Genomic DNA, 6,000 nt, shown 5'->3' on the forward strand with positions numbered 1-6,000 from the left:
TGACAAGCAGCACAATTCCTGCACGGGAAGGTGCCCTGTCTGTTTGAGAGATTTTTTCTAAAAGACTGATGTTCTCTATTACAGAGCTGCTGCTTTAAAGACACATTATTTCTAAAACTGAAGTTTGGGGTGTCACCAACTGTGGAAACCAGACCTGGTATTTCATGTAATAAGTGCCAATTCTTTTTAATAATTTCCGTATACTTATTGATGTCACTTGCAAATCTAAAAACTATTCTAAACTTATTTCTATCAATACTTGTATCATAAGGTATACCTGTATCAGCACTATAAGAGCTCATGTATGGTTTACATCTTGTAGATCTCAATTTCCATGCATCTGCTATCACTCTAGTGATTTCTGAGCTAGAATAGCCTCTTGTTTGAAATTCGTCTTGTAACTTATTTAAAGCAACTACTGCCTCTTCATCATTATTATGTAGGCATAGGGTTCTATAGACTTGTCCTTTGAGGACATTTCTAGGTATGTGTCTCGGGTGCATGCTTGACCTGTGAAGACAGGCATTAGTTCTTGTGGGTTTGTGATAAATACTGGTTCTTATCTGCTTTAAATCAGAAGATTGGCGTGGCTATGGGCACTTCTTGTGCAAATAGCTATGCCAATCTATCACTTGTACGATGGGAAGAACAATATGTTTTGTCAGATGTTAACCCATTTTTTGGCTACATTCTCTGGTACGTCCGTTTCGTGGATGATGTTTTTGTCTTGTGGAAAGGGCATGGTGAAAATTTCAGTAATTTCATTGATTACCTGCATAGTACTACATACTTTTTGAAGTTTACTTTTACTTTTTCTGATACATGTGTTGATTTCTTGGATGTGAGTGTCACACTTACTGATTTAAAGCAGATAAGAACCAGGTCTGGTTTCCACAGTTGGTGACACCCCAAACTTCAGTTTTAGAAATAATGTGTCTTTAAAGCAGCAGCTCTGTAATAGAGAACATCAGTCTTTTAGAAAAAATCTCTCAGACAGACAGGGCACCTTCCCGTGCAGGAATTGTGCTGCCTGTCAGCATGTCTACACTAAAAATGAGTACATTCATCCTGTGAAATGCTTTAAACTTTATACGAAGAATTACTATGATTGTAAAAGTGTCGTGTTGTTTATTTTTGTTTTTGCCAAGCATGCCATGCCTATTATGTAGGCAAAACAAATAGGAGTTTTAAAGAAAGAATGTTAGAACATATAAGGGACATACGGAACCAGAAGCAATCAAATGCTCTAGCAAATCATGTCCTGAATACAGACAGTAGTCATTGTTTTAAATTTTTAATCTTACAACAAATAGTAAGGACAAACAGAGGTGGTGATGTAGAAAACCACACTGAAGAATTAGAACAACAATGGATTACTAAATTACAAGCAGATAGATATCCTGGTTTGAATGGCTGCACCTCATTAGTTCCTTACCTTAAGGCAAGGCGCCTTAAACACTAAATAGGATTTTTTTATATATTTTTTATTGTACTATTATGGTTATATGTGCACAAAAATGTGTGTGTATATGTATATATATATATATATATATATATATATATATATATATATATTTTAATAACCATCAGGGATGACATTCCCCCTTTTTTAAATATATTGTGTGTAAATACACACTTTTCTATATATTTTATACATTTTTCTTATGGTTATCGATATATGTTCTTATGTTAGTGGAGTAATATCTCTTTAAATTGTGATGTCATATCATACTAATTGTCCTAGTATTTAACCAAGCATCAGTTGTAGTGATGTGGTCTGATGAAGCAACATTAAGTTGTGAAAGCGCTTACCGTTTGTCTTCTGCAATAAAGTACAGTGACTGATTTCCAGTGTGTAACTTTGGTGCCTTAATTTACTTTTGCTGTTGTTGTGTGTTTTGGGCACCTCAGTGTACCTGCAGCCGTTTGTTTTTTGCATCTTCAACATAAATAAGTAAATAGTGTAATCAGGCCTGATGCAGGTACGGTCAAACCAATAACTTTGTTACAGAGTCCATCCTGTGTAAATGAGTTAAGACAAAACCCAGGTATGATTAATTTCTTGGGCAAATCTGTACCAGATCTCTTGACTGTACTGCACCATTACATGAGCTGTAAAAACTGCACCTTGGTCATAGGATCTGCTCAAGGCCAGGCATTCAGCAAAGTAAAAAAATGCTAACAACAGCTCAGTGATGGCATACTAAGATGCTGCTAAACCAATAATACTGAATGTAAATGCTATGGCCTAGGTAATGGATTAATCAAAATAAACAATCAAGTGTTACATCCTGTTGCCTATTTTTCCAGAATGCTAACTGAAACTGAAGACAGATATTTTGCATTTGAAAAAGAGTGCCTTGTAAATGTGCAAACATATGAAAGATTTTCCAGATAGCTAATAGGGCGTGAGGGTTTCCTGCTTCAGACTGACCATAAGCCATCAGTTCTGCTTATTAATTCATACAATCTTGAAAAAATGCCAGTCAGATGCCAATAATTATTACTAAGACTGAGAAGGTTCTATGTCAGAGCAATCAATATACCTTGAAATCATGTCCCTAACACTGAGTTGGACTGCTTGCAGATGATACAGAATTCTGCTGCAAGGTTACTTATTGGTACATCATGTTATCACCATGGTGTGCCTGTATTGTGCAGTCTGCATTGCTTTCTTATGTGACACATGCTCATCTATAAGATCTGAGTGTTAAGATACTCATCCAGTCATGACAAGTGTCTCTCCTAGGTGAAGGAGTTTGCAGGACCCTACTTTCCTTCCCAGGTTTTGAATTCAACCTCTGAGGGGGCTGTTTATAGTACCACCGGTGCATCTTGAAACTTGCATTTTGTTCATTCTCTTAACAAGCCATTATCCTGTGGAATTTGCTACCATGGTGCTTTGAGGAATGCCTGTCACTAGTCAGCTATATGGAGCCACTCAAACCATGCCTTTTTGATATCTTGATATGTAATCTGATAGGGTGAGATGAATATATCTGTTTAATTTACAGTTGGAACATTTATCCTTCATGTATTTATTATTTTTGTAAATATTATATGGTGTCTGATCTGATTAATGTTAATGGTGTTTTGTGTTAAAGCAGCAAAATAAAGCTGAAGTAGCAGACATTATCCAAAACTTCTACATGTGAACACCCTTCATCAGATACCAAACATGATGTTGCCACCTTTGTACAAAAAATAATAATGACAACAAAGACACGGCCGGATTCACGAAGGCTTACACGGAGTCTAAGAGTAGTGTAAGACTCCATGTAGCCTTCGCGATCCAGGAACAGCCCAAAGTCCGTGTAAGAGTCAGTCTAAAACGGCTCTTACACGGAGTGGCTAAGCTAATCAGCCCACTTGCAGCCGAATAGCATGCAAATGAGGCTGATTAGCGATCCAGGAAGCCAAGAACAGCCCGTGTAAGAGCCATGTTAGCTGCAGAAATGTACTCAGTTGACAACTGAGTACGTTTCTGCAACACAATGGAGCCATGTCAGCTCCAAATAAAGGGTGCATATGTTATAGGCAGCATGCCAATGGCCAAATATGTGGCCATTGGCAATGCAACCCCATGCAAAAATATTAAAATTATAATTTTTTTTTTGGCAATTGCCGATGTAAACCAGCGCAGCCCACAAGAACGGGCTGCGCTGCATAAAACATGAAAACGAAGATTTTAAACCTACAAATGTAGGTTTTATGCAATACATGGAATGTCAATGGAGGGACCAGCAGAGAAAAACCAACATGGCCACCGTGTAGTGGTTGTCAAGGGGGGAAGCTAAGTCTAACAGATGTAACTAAGCATTAGTAGGCAATCTGATGCAAATGAGGGTAAGGATACTGAATTCCACTGTCACATAGCAAATGAGCACATTCTGAGTAGTGTAAGAGTTACAGAAGGGGGAGGAACAGAGTAGGAGATAGGTGACATCACAGGGGGGAATGGTAGAAAGGGATGGAATTCATTGGAAGGTAGAGTTACATGACAGATGTCAGAGAGATATCAAGGAAGGAGGTGTGCCACTAAGTAAACATGAGAAAGTCAAGAAATGGAAGGTGTACACTGTTGCCTACACCAAAGTTTCTTGCTGGACGTGTATGACGCAGCGCGCCATGAAGCGCGAGTAAGGCGGTGTGCGCGCGTGTAAGACAGTGTGCGCGCGTGTAAGGCAGACTAAGCATGTGGGAGCGTGTTGGGAGATGTTTAACACCGTTTGCGCGGGCGTGCACGCGTTGTAATTCGAATAAGCAGATCCAAAACTGTGTAAGTATGTGTGCGCGCGTGTAAGCCACTGTGAGCGTGTTTCTGCTGGTTTGCACACGGCTCCACCCTGAGGAAACAGAGAGGAAAAAGGAAGCAACAGATGTAGTAGGAAGTTAGCAGGGAATACTGCTGTAGCTGGCAGGTGAAAACAATTAGATGCAGGCAATTACACAGGCAGAATACTAGGCCAGCCCAGCACTTAAAACTCTGCAAACAGCAGTGCAGAATGTTTCTCTCCAGAGACACTGCAAGACAGGAGTTAAGTTATCAGAAGTGAAAACTGAAAAAGCTGAACTCAGAGCAGAAATGTTAGGGGCTGCCATAGCTGTCATAATGAGACATAGGCGACTTGCTGAGGGTGGTGACAATGCAGATGGTGCCAGACAACCTGCAGTGAGGAGACGGAGAAGAGTGTACAGGCCCAGGGTCACCTACCACGGGTTACATGAGCTGGAGATAGTAGAGTGCTATAGAGTGCACAGAGACCTCCTGCAGCAAATAGTGGAGCTGTGCAGGCCACGCCTCACACACAGAACCAACAGAGGGGAACCCATCCCAGTGGAAACCAAGGTATGTGTTGGCCTAAGAATACTAGCAACAGGTACCTTCCAGAGACCAACTGGTGATATGATGGGGATATCACAGGCATCAGCCTCCAGGGTACTGCACCAGTTCCTGGATGCCATGTCAGCACATGTCGGTGATCATGTATACTTCCCCAATGCCCGTGAGGTATTGGCCAGCAACATGCGTCTCTTCCAGCAAATAGCGGAATACCCTGAGGTACTGGGTGCTATAGACTGCACGCACATACGCATCAAAGCACCAGCAGGAGAGCGGGGTAGGGCCTACATAAACCGCAAGGGCTTCCCTCCATCAACTGCCAGGTCGTGTGTGATGCCCAGGGCATAATAATGAATGTGTGGGCTGGCTGTCCTGGGAGCTACCACGATTCCCACATCTGGCATTTGACGCAGCTGTACCAGACATTTGCCAATGGGGACATCCCGCATGGACACCTAGTGGGGGATGCAGGATATGCACTGGAGCCGTGGCTGATGACACCCATCAGAAACGCACACACACCTGAACAGGAACGCCATAATGAGGCACACGCACAAACACGTAATGTAATAGAGAGTGTGTTTGGGCTGCTCAAGTCACGGTTCCGGTGTCTGGACACATCTGGTGGAGCCTTGCAGTACACACCAACTACATGTACCCAAATTGTCATGGTATGTGCTATGCTACATAATATGATCTTGCGAAAACAGCTGCAGCAGGACCAGCATAGGGCTGGGCCAAACAGCCCCCCACCATCGCCAAGGCCACCACAGGCACAGCGTGACTCGGAGGAGGAACAACCTGAGCCTGCCCCAGTAGGCAGAAGGAGGCGTGCCCAGTATGCCCTGGCCTTGGCAAAGAGGCAACGCATAGCACATACATTGGCTCAGTAGGAACCTTGGGAATGATACCCTCTGACTCACTCATATAGTAACAGGGATGCCTAACGTGACACAACCTGCTCACAAACATGTACAGGGAAGTGTAATATGTGCATCGACAGAGGCAGCCCTGCAGCACTACCTGAGGCATGAATGCTATGTGTTAAGCAATGTAACACCAAGTACCATATGCACACCTGAGGACCCGACTAACATCCTACCCTCAACAAGCAGCATGCCACAACAGGACAACGAGATGATGAAGTGCAACATTGG

This window comes from Protopterus annectens, chromosome 9.part0 (assembly GCF_019279795.1).
Source record: "Protopterus annectens isolate FY-2018-M chromosome 9.part0, PAN1.0, whole genome shotgun sequence".
In the NCBI taxonomy this organism is placed as follows: Eukaryota; Metazoa; Chordata; order Ceratodontiformes; family Protopteridae; genus Protopterus; species Protopterus annectens.